At 38.7% G+C, this 16,524-nt stretch overlaps 1 pseudogene across 1 annotated transcript; it reads left to right on the top strand.

Annotated features, from left to right (window-relative positions):
- The first annotated feature begins 13,720 nt into the window (after positions 1–13,720).
- Positions 13,721–16,442, top strand: LOC145550356 (uncharacterized; annotated as a pseudogene). Its single transcript, XR_014086259.1, has 8 exons — positions 13,721–13,807; positions 13,907–13,966; positions 14,048–14,083; positions 14,182–14,242; positions 14,327–14,433; positions 14,527–14,798; positions 14,894–14,987; positions 15,166–16,442. The product of XR_014086259.1 is annotated as an uncharacterized LOC145550356 (transcript).
- The last annotated feature ends 82 nt before the right edge of the window (positions 16,443–16,524 follow it).

Genomic DNA, 16,524 nt, shown 5'->3' with positions numbered 1-16,524 from the left:
TTTTCAAAATTTCTCTAGGGCTTACGGTTTTCTGTCCAGGTGCTTCAGAGCAAAGTGATGGGACATGACCAACTGACGCTTCATCCCCAGTGTTTATATAGGTTTTTGAGTTACTACAGATGGAGGGTGAACAGAATGTTAAATCTACAGGCAGGGCAGAGTTTTCTTGGCATTATATCACTGGTTTAACCCAACCACTGTTACACATTGGATTAGTGTGGCCATTTAAAATTAAGCTTACTGAAAATTTCATAATAAAAGCCTGTATATTTCTTTGCAGCCTAACTAACTCCTAACTAAAGCCTTGACATTTTCACATCAGGTCATTACTCTTTTGGCCTTTATGTGACTGGTTTAAACAAACTACTGTAACACTATGATTTGGTGTGGTAGTTAAAATGAAGTTTACTGAAAGTTTCAAAATAAAAGTCTGCATATTCCTCTCACGTTAGTGCACCGCCGTAGGCGGTGCAATAATATTCAGCTTTCTTACCTTTTTTTTCGCTCAGGATAGTGAACTGCCTTGCGCAGCAAGGCAGTTCATTAACATTACCACAAACATTAGCATTTGACCCACCATATTAGTGCACCGCCATAGGCGGTGCAATAATATTAAAGTTTTTTGTTATTTATTTCTCAGGAAAGTAAACTGCCTTGCTGCGCAAGGCAGTTTACTGAAATAAATATCAATAAATATCTTGAGAAATAAATATCAGGGAAGACAAAAAGCCATCTCATACGCTTCAAACAGTTTTTGCATCGGCCATACGGATCTTGTAGGGGAAGGGGTCGTTCAGACTGCTTTTTTCATCAAATTTGACTTTGTGTTTACATCAGTCATTCTTAAAATAAGCATTTTACCCATTTTTGCTTTGGTCTCTGGTTAGTATATGTACCTAAGTCTTTCTTAAAATGAGCATTTTAAGCTAAGATCCTGTTCCTCCTTCTACTGTAGACAACTCCTGCAGGTAAAAAAAATATTGTTACATCATATAACCCCTAAAGATCAATACTACTGATGCATTTTTGAAATAATAACTTTGTATTTAGGGAAAATTACAATTGATCACAAAAAAATTAAATTAAATCTTTTTAAAAAAAAAGATTTAATTTAAAAATAACTGAGCTCTGCACACACCATATTCTCTCATCAGTGCAATTACTGTGAATGACGTACAGATATGAATCACTGTACTATCGGAGACGACAAATAGCCCTCTCATACGCTTCAAACGGTTTTCGGATCGGCCTTACGGATCTTGAATGGGAAGGGTCGTTCAGTGTGCTTGTTTTAGTGAAACTGGCTGGCTCAAACAGATAGAATTGTCTCCCCCTGTGTGTCTCTCTTACAGCTGGCACCCTGTGGCCTATTTACCATAGCAACCGAACATGGCAACAGCTCCTGGGTCAGATAGCAAACATTCTATGGCAAACATACAGTTAAAGCAGAGGGCTACTATTTAAGTGGTTTAACACAACCACTGTTAAACATTGGATTAGTGTGGCCATTTACAATGAAGCTTAATAATTTTTCAAAATAAAAGCCTTGATCATTTTACATACTGCAATTGCTCTACTGGTGATTTAAAAACTGGTGTTACCAAATTACTGTTACAGACTGGATTAGTGTAGCCATTGATTATGACGCTTACTGAAAATTTCAAAATAAAAGCTTTGGCCATTTTACATCGAGCAATTGTTCTTTGGGCCTTACATGACCACAGTTGCACATTGAATTACCATAGTCATTAAAATGAAGCTAACTGAAAGTTTCAAAATAAAAGCCTGCATATTCCTCTCGTGTTAGTGCACCGCCGTAGGCAGTGCAATAATATTAGTGTTTTTATGTATTTATTTCTCAGTATAGTGAACTGCCTTGCACAGCAAGGCAGTTCATTAACATTAGCACAAACATTAGCATTTCACTTCCTTTGACTAGTGTACTAGCACTTTTACCTATAGTTAGCTTTTAGCTAATTTCTCATTAATTAGACATGTTTAGTATACTGAATGGAGTAGTAAAATTTAAACAACATGGTCCTGTTGCTCCACATGCTACTGCCAGCATTTAAACTAACATTAGCATATTGGCTAATTTTAGCTCATGCATCAATTTTAACATAATGAATGGTACAACTACAGCTTAGTCAACATGCTTCTGCCTCTCCACAGTTAATTTACTACGTTGCAGCTTTCTTTAGCATTAATGCAAATTTTTAACATCATAACGCTGCGTCAAAGCCGACGGGCACACTTTGGCATGCCCCTTTAAAATTTCTGCAGGAATTTTCTAGTTTATTTCTTTATTTTTCTTCCATTACCGTTAATGCGGCTCGTACCGCTGCGTGCCCACCCACAAAAGTGGTATCAAAACGTGCGGCTCGATGCCGAGAAGGGAGCTATTACTTTTATAGGGGATCGGAGTTACGACGGCGACGTAAAAAGCGAAAAACGAGCGAAATTTCCAACTGCCGAAGCGCAGAGTGTAACTGACACCAACTGCCGGTTTTTTAGAGTGAGAAACAGGGTGGAATTTTGACCGAAAAATAATTTTGAAATCGCTCTCATGGCCGTAAAACTTGTGCTATTGATATGAAAGTTGGTCAGGAAATCGCACCGCATGTCTGCTCCGGTAAAATGTTTTCGAAATTTCTCTAGGGCTTACGGTTTTCTGTCCAGGTGCTTCAGAGCAAAGTGACGGGACATGACCAACTGACGCTCCCCCTCAGTGTTTAATATAGGTTTTTGAAAACTTACTGAGCTCACCACACACCATTTTTATCTCATCAGTGCAATTCCTGTGAATGACCTACAGATATGAATCATAGGACTATCAGAGACGACAAGTAGCCCTCTCATACGCTTCAAACGGTTTTGGATCGGCATAACGGTTCCTGAACTGGAAGGGGTCGTTCAGACTGCTTTTTTCATGAAAAGTGACTGGGTGTTCTCAAAGTTGCATGAAGTGTCTCTCACACACACACAGCAGTTGGCAGAGGCTTGATCGCTATAGCAACTGCTGGTTTGGCCTACAAGGTCTCTGTAGTTCTAAACATGGCGGAACACCTTAATACAGAGGGCAGAGCAGAAGGTCAGAACTACAACATGGCGGATCCTTCAGTTATTACAGAGGAGGGCTGAGCTGGAATGTAGAGCTACTTGCTGTTTTGGGCATTATATTGGTGGATTAACCAAACCACTGTTACACATTGGATTAGTGTGTCTATTTAAAATGAAGCTTACTGAAAATTTCAAAATAAAAGCCCTGACATTTTTCACATCAGGTTATTGCTCTTTTGGGCTTTATGGGACTGGTTTAAACAAACCAGAGTTGCACATTGAAATAGCGTGGTCATTAAAATGAAGCTTACTGAAACTTTCAAAATAAAAGCCTGCATACTCCTCTCACGTCAGTGCACCGCCAAAGGCGGTGCAATAATATGTAGTTTTTTAAAACCTTATATAGCTGGACTGTTACACATTGGATTAATGTGGCCATAAATACAATGTGAAACAAAAATGAAGCTTACTGAAAGTTTCAAATTAAAAGTCTGCATAATTCTCTGGTGTTAGTGCACCGCCGTAGGCGGTGCAATAATATTAGCTTTTTTTATGTTATTTATTTCTCAGGATAGTGAACTGCCTTGCGCAGCAAGGCAGTTCATTAGCATTTGTACAAAAGTTTGCATTTCACTGTCTTTGACTAGTACACTAGCACTTTTACCTAAAGTTAGCTTTTAGCTAATTTTCTCATTAATTAGACAGGTTTAGTATACTGAATGGAGTAGTTAAATTAAAACAACATGTTCCTGTTGCTCCACATGCTACTGCCAGCATTTAAGCTAACATTAGCATATTGGCTAATTTTAGCTTATGCATCAATTTTAACATAATGAATGGTACAAGTACAGCTTAGTAAACATGCTTCTGCCTCTACACAGGTTATTGACTACGTTGCAGCTTTCTTTAGCATTAATGCTAATTTTAGCATCATAACCCTGCGTCAAAGCCGACGGGCACACTTTGGCATGCCCCTTTAAAATTTCTGCAGGAATTTCTAGTTAGGGGCATGCCATAGCAATGCATAAGGAGAGCAGTACTGACTTGCGAAGCAAGTCAGTACTGCCTCCATGCATTGCATGGCAGGCACCTATTGTTCTACACCCAATAGAATGTCTCTTTATTATTATAAATATAATTATTATTCTTCCGTTACCGTTAATGCGGCTCGTACCGCTGCATGCTGACCCACAAAAGTGGTATCAAAACGTGCGGCTCAATCCCGGCAAGTGAGCTATTACTTTTATTGGGGATTGGAGTTAAAATGATTACATAAATTAATAAAAACGAAAAAATTTGAGATTTTGTGTCTCACAGAATCAGTAATCTTTCTCTATGAAACACACACACAGGACTGTTTATGGCTGACTCAAAAACCCTTTTTAAATCCCCCTCACAGGCATAAATATCGCCCTATTGGTCTGAAAGTTGGTCATAACATAGATACACATGCCTGCTCATGTACAATGTTTACAAAAATTTGCTAGGCTTATGCTTTTTGTCAGGGTCCTTCAGACTGACGCCTGGTGTCTCCCAAGTATAGAAACTGTGTCTGAAGAGGATTTTCCCGCTCTTTGGCTCTCACAGCTGCAGGGATTAATTACCATAGCAACAGAAGAACAGAGTGTCTGGAACTGCAGCTCCCCAGGACTGCACTGTAGGGTTTACTGGTATTTACAACTGCTTGTGTTTTCAGCATTATACTACTGATTCAAGACTATAACCATTACACATATGTCCCCCCATGTTAAAATCTGACATAAATAAGAATAAATAGCTGATTAAAAGTCTATGGACAGAAAATAACGTCGCTGCTCCTTTAAGGAACCAGCGGCACAGACGCAGCGCCTGCGATGCTACAGATCACAAACCTGACAGAGAGCAGAAGAGGATTCGTAGGAAAAGAGCGGTGATGCTCAGCAAGGCAGGTCATTAGCATTTGTACAAAAGTTAGCATTTCACTGTCTATGACTAGTGCACTAGCACTTTTACCTAAAGTTAGCTTTTACCTAATTTCTCATTAATTAGAAATGTTTAGTATACTGAATAGAGTAGTAAAATTAAAACAACATGGTCGTGTTGCTCCACATCCTACTGCCAGCATTTGAGCTAACATTAGCATATTGGCTAATTTTAGCATATGCATCAATTTTAACATAATGAATGGTACAAGTACAGATTATTCTACATGCTTCTGCCTCTCCACAGGTTATTGACTACGTTGCAGCTTTCTTTAGCATTAATGCTAATTTTTAGTATAAAAACACTGGCTCAAAGCCGACGGGCACACTTTGGCATGCCCCTTTAAAATTTCTGCAGGAATTTTCTAGTTATTCCATATTTTTCTTCCGTTACCGTTAATGCGGCTCGTACCGCTGCGTGCCCACCCACAAAAGTGGTATCAAAACGTGTGGCTCGATCCCGGCATTGGAGCTATTACTTTTATTGGGGATCGGAGTTACGACGGCGACGTAAAAAGCGAAAAACGAGCGAAATTTCCAACTGCCGAAACCCTAGAGTGTAACTGACACCAACTGCCGCTTTTTAGAGTGAGAAACAGAGTGGAATTTTGACCCAAAAATAATTTTGAAATCGCTCTCATGGCCGCAAAACTTGTGCTATTGGTATGAAAGTTGGTCAGGAAATAGCACCGCATGTCTGCTCCGGTAAAATGTTTTCAAAATTTCTCTAGGGCTTACGGTTTTCTGTCCAGGTGCTTCAGAGCAAAGTGATGGGACATGACCAACTGACGCTCCTCCTCAGTGTTTAATATAGGTTTTTGAAAAATTACTGAGCTCACCACACACCATTTTTCTCTCATCAGTGCAATTATTGTGAATGACCTACAGATATGAATCACAGGACTATCGGAGACGACAAGAAGCCCTCTCATACGCTTCAAACGGTTTTTGGATCGGCCTAACGGTTCCTGAACTGGAAGGGGTCGTTCAGACTGCTTTTTTCATTAAAAGTGACTGGGTGTTCTCAAAGTTACATGAAGTGTCTCTCACACACACACAGCAGTTGGCAGAGGCTTCATCGCTATGGCAACTGCTGGTTTGGCCTACAAGGTCTCTGTAGTTCTAAACATGGTGGAACACCTTAATACAGAGGGCAGAGCAGAAGGTCAGAACTACAACATGGCGGATCATTCAGTTATTACAGAGGAGGGCTGAGCTGGAATGTAGAGCTACTTGCTGTTTTGGGCATTATATTGGTGGATTAACCAAACCACAGTTACACATTGGATTAGTGTGTCTATTTAAAATGAAGCGTACTGAAAATTTCAAAATAAAAGCCCTGACATTTTCACATCAGGTTATTGCTTTTTGGGATTTATGGGACTGGTTTAAACAAACCAGAGTTGCACATTGAATTAGCGTGGTCATTAAAATGAAGCTTACTGAAAGTTTCAAATTAAAAGTCTGCCTATTCCTCTAGTGTTAGTGCACCGCCGAAGGCGGTGCAATAATATTAGCCTTTTTTATGTTATTTATTTCTCAGGATAGTGAACTGCCTTGCGCAGCAAGGCAGTTCATTAACATTAGCACAAACATTAGCATTTGAGCCCCCTTGACTATATGCTTCACACGGTTTTCGGATCACTCTAAAAGATCCTGAATAGGATGGAGATGTTTGGACTGCTTTGTTCAGATAAACTAACTGCTTCAAACAGTTAGAATCTGTTTATCCCTTTGTGTCTCACTCACACGATAGTTGAGCTGCTCTTTAGAACTACAATGACTGAAGGTCAGAACTACAACATGGTGGAACTCTCAAATAGCACATAGTGATGAGCTGGCTCTTAGATCTGCTTGCTGTATGGGGCATTATATAGCTGGATTAACCAAACCACAGTTACACATTGGATTAGTGTGTAATCCACTGTAAATAAAAAAGCTATTGTAAAGCTATTGTAAATAAAGCTTACTGAAAGTTTCAAAATAAAAGCCTTGACAATTTTCACATCAGGTCATTACTCTTTTGGCCTTTATGTGACTGGTTTAAACAAACTACTGTAACACAATGAATTGGTGTGGTAGTTAAAATGAAGTTTACTGAAAGTTTCAAAATAAAAGCCTTGACATTTTTCACATCAGGTATTTCCTCTTTTGTGCTTTATGTGACTGGTTTAAACAAACTACAGTAACACAATGAATTGGTGTGGTAGTTAAAAAGACGCTAACTGAAAGTTTCAAAATAAAAGTCTGCATATTCCTCTCGTGTTAGTGCACCGCCGTAGGCGGTGCAATAATATAAGCTTTTTTTATGTTATTTATTTCTCAGGATAGTGAACTGCCTTGCGCAGCAAGGCAGTTCATTAACATTAGCACAAACATTAGCATTTCACTTCCTTTGACTAGTGTACTAGCACTTTTACCTATAGTTAGCTTTTAGCTAATTTTCTCATTAATTAGACATGTTTAGTATACTGAATGGAGTAGTAAAATTAAAACAACATGGTCCTGTTGCTCCACATGCTACTGCCAGCATTTAAGCTAACATTAGCATATTGGCTAATTTTAGCTTATGCATCAATTTTAACATAATGAATGGTACAAGTACAGCTTAGTCAACATGCTTCTGCCTCTCCACAGGTTATTGACTACGTTGCAGCTTTCTTTAGCATTAATGCTAATTTTTAACATCATAACGCTGCGTCAAAGCCGACGGGCACACTTTGGCATGCCCCTTTAAAATTTCTGCAGGAATTTTCTAGTTATTATAACATCTTCTTCCATTACCGTTAATGCGGCTCGTACCGCTGCGTGCCCACCCACAAAAGTGGTATCAAAACGTGCGGCTCGTACCCGAGAAGGGAGCTATTACTTTTATAGGGGATCGGAGTTACGATGGCGACGTAAAAAGCGAAAAACGAGCAAAATTTCCAACTGCCGAAACCCTAGAGTGTAACTGACACCAACTGCCGCTTTTTAGAGTGAGAAACATGGTGGAATTTTGACCCAAAAATAATTTTGAAATCGCTCTCATGGCCGTAAAACTTGTGCTATTGGTATGAAAGTTGGTCAGGAAATAGCACCGCATGTCTGCTCCGGTAAAATGTTTTCAAAATTTCTCTAGGGCTTACGGTTTTCTGTCCAGGTGCTTCAGAGCAAAGTGATGGGACATGACCAACTGACGCTCCTCCTCAGTGTTTAATATAGGTTTTTGAAAAATTACTCAGCTTAGTGCACACCATAGCAAAGCAAGGCAGTACATTTACATCAGTCTTTCCTACAATGAGCATTTTAGTTATTTTTTCTCTCAGGTTAGTGGACTGCCTTGCGAAGCAAGGCAGTACATTTACCTCATTTTTAAAAAAATTAGCATTATAGCTATCTTTTTCTCTCAGGTTAGTGTACTGCCTTGCGAAGCAAGGCAGTACATTTACCTCATTTTTAAAAAAATGAGCATTATAGCTATTTTTTCTATCTGGTTAGTACATTTACATCAGTCTTTCTTAAAATGAGAATTTTAGCTATTTTGCTGTCAATTTACACAGACCTCTGAAGTGGACACTAATGCATCATAAAATACAATATCAATCACTTGCCATCACCTGCAAATGCAAGAATTATTTTTTTTTAAATCCAATATTGCTGACAGACAAAAAAGCATGCTGATTGGTTCTTTCTTCTACTGTAGACAACTCCTGCAGGTAAAAAAAATATTGTTACATCATATAACCCCTAAAGAACAATACTACTGATGCATTTTTGAAATAATAACTTTGTATTTGGGGAAAATTACAATTGATCACAAAAAAAATTAAATTAAATCTTTTTTTTAAAAAAAAGATTTAATTTAAAAATTACTGAGCTCTGCACACACCATATTTCTCTCATCAGTGCAATTCCTGTGAATGACCTACAGATATGAATCACGGTACTATCGGAGACGACAAATAGCCCTCTCATACGCTTCAAACGGTTTTCGGATCGGCCTTACGGATCTTGAATGGGAAGGGGTCATTCAGTGTGCTTGTTTTAGTGAAACTGGCTGGCTCAAACAGATAGAATTGTCTCCCTTTGTGTGTCTCTCTTACAGCTGGCACCCTGTGGCCTATTTACCATAGCAACCGAACATGGCAACAGCTCCTGGGTCAGAATACAAACATTCTATGGCAAACATACAGTTAAAGCAGAGGGCTACTATTTAAGTGGTTTAACACACCCACTGTTAAACATTGGATTAGTGTGGCCATTTACAATGAAGCTTAATAAATTTTTCAAAATAAAAGCCTTGATCATTTTTACATCCTGCAATTGCTCTACTGGTGATTTAAAAACTGGTGTTACCAAATTACTGTTACAGACTGGATTAGTGTAGCCATTGATAATGACGCTTACTGAAAATTTCAAAATAAAAGCTTTGGCCATTTTTAAATCAAGCAATTGTTCTTTTGGGCCTTACATGACTGGTTTAACCAAACCACTGTTACACATTGAATTAGTGTGGTCATTAAAATGAAGCTAACTGAAACTTTCAAAATAAAAACCTGTATATTCCTCTCACATGAGTGTACCGTCGTAGGCGGTGCATTAATTTTTAGCTTTTTTGACCTTTTTATTGCTCAGGATAGTGAAGTGCCTTGCGCAGCAAGGCAGTTCAATAACACTAGCACAAACTTTAGCATTTCACCCCCCTTGACTATATGCTTCAAACAGGAAGGAGATGTTTGGACTGCTTTGTTCAGAAAAACTAACTGCTACAAACAGTTAGAAACAGTCTGCATATTCCTCTCAGGATAGTGTACCGCCATAGGCGGTGGAATAATATTTGCATTGTTAAGTTTCCTTTTCTCAGGATATCGAATTACCTGAAAAAAGGTATATTAACACAAAGAATAGCACTTCACTGCCCCCTAGTGCATTGCCTTGGTCAGCACACACACAGGATTAATTACTATAGAAGAATTACAACATGGCGGAACTCTCAGATACCACACATTAGGGCTGAGCTGGGATTTAGAACTACTTGCTGTTTTGGGAATTGGATTAATGTTGCCATTAATCCAATGTGTAACCAAAATGAAGCTTACCTAAAAAATGAAGCTTACTAAAAATTTCAAAATAAAAGTCTTGACATTTTTCACATCAGGTAATTGCTCTTTGTGTTTTATGTGACTGGTTTAAACAAACTACTGTTACACATTGAATTGGTGAGGTTGTTAAAATGAAGCTAACTGAAAATTTCAAATTAAAAGTCTGCATATTCCTCAACTTTTAGTGCACCGCCATAGGCGGTGCAATAATATTAGCGTTTTTTTATGTTATTTATTTCTCAGGATAGTGAACTGCCTTGCGCAGCAAGGCAATTCATTAGCATTTGTACAAAAGTTAGCATTTCACTGTCTTTGACTAGTGCACTAGCACTTTTACCTATAGTTAGCTTTTAGCTAATTTTCTCATTAATTAGACATGTTTAGTATACTGAATGGAGTAGTAAAATTAAAACAACATGGTCCTTTTGCTCCACATGCTACTGAATTAATTGAGTATTAATTGAGTAGATTAATTGAGTAGTAGGAATTTTCTAGTTATATATTATTCTTCCGTCACCGTTAATGCGGCTCGTACCGCTGCGTGCCCACCCACAAAAGTGGTATCAAATCGTGCGGCTCGATGCCGAGATGGGAGCTATTACTTTTATTGGGGATCGGACTTACAACGGCGACGTAAAAAGCGAAAAACGAGCGAAATTTCCAACTGCCGAAACCCTAGAGTGTAACTGAAACCAACTGCCGCTTTTTAGAGTGAGGAACAGAGTGGAATTTTGACCCAAAAATAATTTTGAAATCGCTCTCATGGCCGCAAAACTTGTGCTATTGGTATGAAAGTTGGTCAGGAAATAGCACCGCATGTCTGCTCCGGTAAAATGTTTTCAAAATTTCTCTAGGGCTTACGGTTTTCTGTCCAGGTGCTTCAGAGCAAAGTGATGGGACATGACCAACTGACGCTTCATCCCCAGTGTTTAATATAGGTTTTTGAAAAATTACTCAGCTTAGTGCACACCATAGCAAAGCAAGGCAGTACATTTACATCAGTCTTTCCTACAATGAGCATTTTAGTTATTTTTCCTCTCAGGTTAGTGGACTGCCTTGCGAAGCAAGGCAGTACATTTACCTCATTTTTTTTCAAATAAGCATTATAGCTATTTTTTTCTCTGAGGTTAGTGGTACATTTACCTCATTTTTAAAAAAATGAGCATTTTAGCTATTTTTTCTCTGGTTAGTGGACTGCCTTGCGAAGCAAGGCAGTACATTTACATCAGTCTTTCTTAAAATGAGAATTTTAGCTATTTTTGCTGTCAATGCACACAGACCACTGAAGTGGACACTAATGCATCATAAAATACAATATCAATCACTTGCCCTCACCTGCAAATGCAATAAATTTTTTTTTTAAAATCCAATATTGCTGACAGACAAAAAAGCATGCTGATCGGTTCTTTCTTTTGCTGAAGACAACTCCTGAAGGTAAAAAAAAATATTGTTACATCAGATAACCCCTAAAGAACTACACTACTGATGCATTTTTGAAATAACAACTTTGTATTTGGAGAAAATTAGAATTGATCATCAAAAAAATATAATAAATTCCTTTTTATCTTTTTTTTTTGCAAAAAATATTTTCCTTCCTTTTTTTATGCGTCAAGAAAATAAAAATAAAAATTGGGAAAAAATCCTGACACAAATGATCACAATTCATTAATGCATGATCAAAATTCATGCACTGACAGACAAAAAAGCATGCTGATCGGTTCTTTCTTCTGCTGAAGACAACTCCTGCATTTCAGCTATTTTTTCCCCCTCTCAGGTTAGTGGACTGCCTTGCTCAGTCTTTTTTAAAAATAAGCATTTTAACTATTCTTGTTTTGGTCTCAAGTTAGTGGAATGCTTTGTTTATGTTGCCTTTTTAACATTTGTTGTTTTGCAAAGCTGACCGGTCAACAGAAGAGTACGTCATACTCGCTGGAAAATGTCAATCTCTGATTGGCTGACCCGTAACATCTTGTTTCTACGCCTGTGACGTAAGGTGCTAAATCTGCCAGCCAGCTGTGTTGACAGTCTCCTAAAAATCTATTTTGTTGCATTTTTTAAAATTGTTGTTTTGCTGAGCTGACTGGTCAGCTGTAGGACACGTCAGACACGCTGGAAAATGCCAATCTCTGATTGGCTGACATGAATTCCCAAGCCGCTGAAGCTTCTGGAACTTTCTGGCACTCTCTGCTTCCGAGTCTGCTACGGTCAAGGTAAGACGTGTTTGTGTTTTCTCCATAAAATATAGTATTTTAATTTTTAATTTGATTAGAATATTATTGTAAATGCTTACAGTTGTTAGATTTAATGTGTTGTTTGAGACAGTTGGTCGATTTTAAAAGTTTAATTGCTGTGGAATATTTCGTTGTGGCTCTGATTACGTACTTGCTAGCTTGATGGTACCGGATTTTTCTGGATTATTACGGGAAGCTAAATGTTTGTACACCCACAAGACGCTAAAGAATAAATTGCTGTGGTGTTTTTAATTATCATTTTAATTTCTTTCGTATCTTTATATGTGATATATAGTCATATACCGGCATTATGTGAGATATTTTTCCACCCGGGAGGGTGCGGTTCTTATTTTGCTTTGTTAGAAGCACAGCAGTGGGCAGATCCCAATGACTTCATACTACTGCGAGTCCACACCGATCGATTTGAGTGTTAAGGGCGACAGGTTTATAGTTGAAGCTTATGTAGCTGCGTTTCGCGAAGATGGTGGTTCGCAGTTGAAGCCTTTCAGGTGTTTTTGGGTGCGTTCACCCTGCAGCCTGAAGTGATCCAATTCTGACTTTTTTGGTAATTCCGATTTTTATTTTGTTTTTACCCGGGCCGTTCACACTACCAGTAAATGAGACCTGTATGTGTTCTGCAGAGTGAACGGGCAAACGACCTGAAAGTGTCCCGCATGTGCAGTAGAGGGCGCAATAGCGTCCGCGTTCTCGGTGTTCCGCCAACCGCCATAAAAAGAAGAAGAGCTCAGTGTTTGCGGAAGTAAACATGGTTGCTAATGGTGGAGCATAGCTTACATATTTGAAGTTGTCTGACCGGAGCAGCATATTAACAGCTTAATCCTCATTATAGTCCTCATTTATTCATACAGTAAAAGACTTGGTTCATTTGATTAAAATTTATTTTTTCAATTAACATATTTAAAACCCTTCATATTTATTTGTTTAATCTCTGCTTTTTCATTATATTTTGAGCCAAGTTGTAAAATGTATAGATGTTTGCAACAGTTGTGAAAAGTATCTCGGTCCTGCTTACAAGCCTCAGAACTTCTAAAAAGTTTTTAAAAATTATTTAAAAAATTATTTTTACACCTCTTTTTTAATGGCCATTTATTTTGCTTCTCATTACAGCTTTTCACTTGTGCGAGACTGAGATTTGGAAGTTTTCTACTGCTGCTTGCTGAGATCCTAACCTCTGCATCACCACACCATCAGCTTAATCCATCTACATACATATACCTCTTAATCCTACACATACTTTATCTACATATTGAAATACGTTTTTTGCATAGTAACATTCACACATAGTCCTACAGATACTGTTTAATTTTAGATATTATTTGTAAATAACCAGGTTTCCCCCCCAGGTGTCTTTTTTTTATTCTGGTCTTGCAGAATGCCACGTCGGGGTCGTCGGTCCGAGTCTGCTAAGGTGAGATGGAGGAAGCTGGAGAGTGTGCCGGACGTCGCCAAGGTATATAAATTACATATCGCAGTAATTGTTTTTGTCTAACAGTAGTTTTTACTGTAGTATTGACTTTAAGCATGATCATAATTGTTTCTGTGTTGACAGCCGGGGACATCAGCGCTCACGTCTCGGGCTTGGACCACCACCGAGTCTCCGCCGAAGAAGGTATAGCTACCATTTTACTTTTATTAACTTATTGTTAGATGATAAAGTCTTTTGCTTTACTCATTCCATTTATGTCTTTAGACGTCTCGACTGCTGGAGGGTGGCCTGCCCGACCAGGTAAGTTCATGACAAGTTCAGGATCATTTATTTACAATAACCCAATCCAGTTATGTTTGTGGTTAATCTAAACATATTTTTTTATTACTTTTTTGTAGATGTCGCCTGCCGTGGTCCGCCAGGAGGATCCCCGTGCGCCATCGACCTCTCCTGGGTCACGTACGTGTATAAAATTTTTTGTTTTGTTGTTAAATTTTCAGAGGCCTGAAAGTCTAATCTTGATAATTGCATGTCTCTAAACAGGCCGTGGGACGGGGCGTCGCCATCGGGTGGAGACGTGGCCAGCTTCCCGGGTGACCAGACGGAGCTGCAAGTTGGTTCTGCCTACTGCCGAGGCTCTGGAGAAGAAGGTACTTTTTTTGTCAATTTCATATGCAAATCTTGGTTTGGATGATAAAATCAATCATCAAACTTTAATGGTTTTTCTTTCTTTTTTTCTTCAGTTTGCTCTTTTGGTTGGTGATTCTCATCTGCGTGCTATCGTGGATGGGTATTCTACCATGCCAAAGGGCGACTTCTCCTTAGGGTTGCTTGCATCCCCTGGAGCCTCTGCGGAAGAGTTGCGGCTTGAGGTCCTGAATACACTTCTGCCTCGGCCCCCGAGGTGATCTGTCTTCTGGCCCCAAGCAACAACTTGACCGCCAGCAGGACCTTCGTGGAGGCCGGACGGGACTTTGCCAGGTTGTTGCGTACTGTCTGCGAACTCTCTGCTAATGTAAGTATAAGTATACTGCATTTATTCATGATCAAATACATCTGAAAACTTGTCGTATGTTAATTTGGTTCTTTTATTTTGATTGAAATTGACAGGTGGTTGTTGTGGACTTTCCTCCACGACTTGTCGTGGACCAAAGTTCGCAACATCTGCTGCGGCAGGAGTATCGCCGTGTGGCTGCTCAGAGAAGTAAGTGACGGACTCAATTTGTGTTTATACTAAAACTTCAGCAAATTAACATTTTATGGTGTTCAGGGTTCAGATCTATGAAAAATGTACTTATTTTTCCTTTCGTTATCTTAAATTACTACATTGTTATTGTGACGGACATAAAGAATAACATTTTATTTTATTTTTTCCTGTCCAGATGTTCGGTACCTGCCTGTTACCGAGCATTTCCCGTTGAGTAGCCTGCACTTGTGGAGCAGGGATGGCGTAAGTTAAATAGATTTTTTTGTAATTTTAAAAGTATTATTTAGGTGTACTGTATTTATAAAATGTCTTTAACTGTTATAGGTTCACCTGAGCGACCATCCTGGGATGGAGGTCCTTGCTCAGTTGCTTCAGGCGGCGGTCTGCTCGCAACTTGAGTTAAGTGTACCGAAATCTCCAGCTCCCGTGACGTTGGCTCCTCCCCCTCCTGGGACGGCTTCCCCCCGGCTGTGAGACGTCCCCTGCCCCGGCTGGTTGTGGTTGGCGAGGTGGCTGCTCCCCGTCGTTCGGACCCCTTCGACTGGACTGTGGTTGGTGGCCGGAAGGTACTGGATACATACTTAGTTGATTTAAGCAATGTTTTTCCATGTTTAACTCTTTAAAAGTCCATGAATGTGTATATTTGTCTTTTTAACATGTCTGTTTTGTGATGGGGTAGTAGCAAGAGTCCGCCTCCCTGAGTGTTCATTTCAACTTTTGTTTAAAGTGCTGATTAGAAACTACATAACTTTCTTTGTTTAATTGTGTTGAGAAGAAAAATTGGAATTATGCTAAAATTATTGAGCCATTTTTTTCCCCAGAAGATCAGGTAAATCTTTAAAACTGGCATTTTGAAAATGTGAAAGGGAACTGGCTTACAAACATAAAATATGAAGTGCTACATAAGTCCCGTCTGTTATGTGAAATCTCACATCTTCAAACAGTAATTATGCATATTTTAAGAAACTGGGAAAAGTTGTCCAAGTAACGACAAAAAGCAACTATGACAAGTGGGACCGGAGTAACAGCAAAAATGGCGAGATTGTGATATTGATTGGTGTGAGAAATTTGTCAATACATTTTGTAATGTGTAGTTTAGTGGTTTATGAAATGTAGTTTATTGATGCCCAAGTAGAAATTGCTTATTTGCTGAAAAGGTAGTTTATCCAGGGTGTTAATATTAGTAAATGGAAATGAAACCATAAGTAATATAAAATTTATAGAAATGTAAATATAAAATGAATAAATGAAATGACTAGAGTGCACATGAATATGTATTAATCTATAAATGAGTCGAGAGTAAAGGCACTCAGAGTTGGTTATTGTACATAAAGAATTATGTGACTAATAAATGTGCAGCAGACTCCTTAGGGTTTGCTGTTGTGTGTTTTAAACTGCAAGACAAAAAGTGAAACTTGCAAAAAGAGTCTGAGGCACAGTGAAGATTGTGAAGATGATAACGATAATGGCATTTGTATTAGAAATCTAGAGAATTATAGGCATATAGGGTAAGATGAGGTCAAGACAGGCTTAG

Source organism: Poecilia reticulata, unplaced genomic scaffold (assembly GCF_904066995.2).
Source record: "Poecilia reticulata unplaced genomic scaffold, P_reticulata-male-v2 Scaffold_36, whole genome shotgun sequence".
Classification (NCBI taxonomy): Eukaryota; Metazoa; Chordata; class Actinopteri; order Cyprinodontiformes; family Poeciliidae; genus Poecilia; species Poecilia reticulata.
This window is presented reverse-complemented; position numbering and strand designations above follow the sequence as displayed.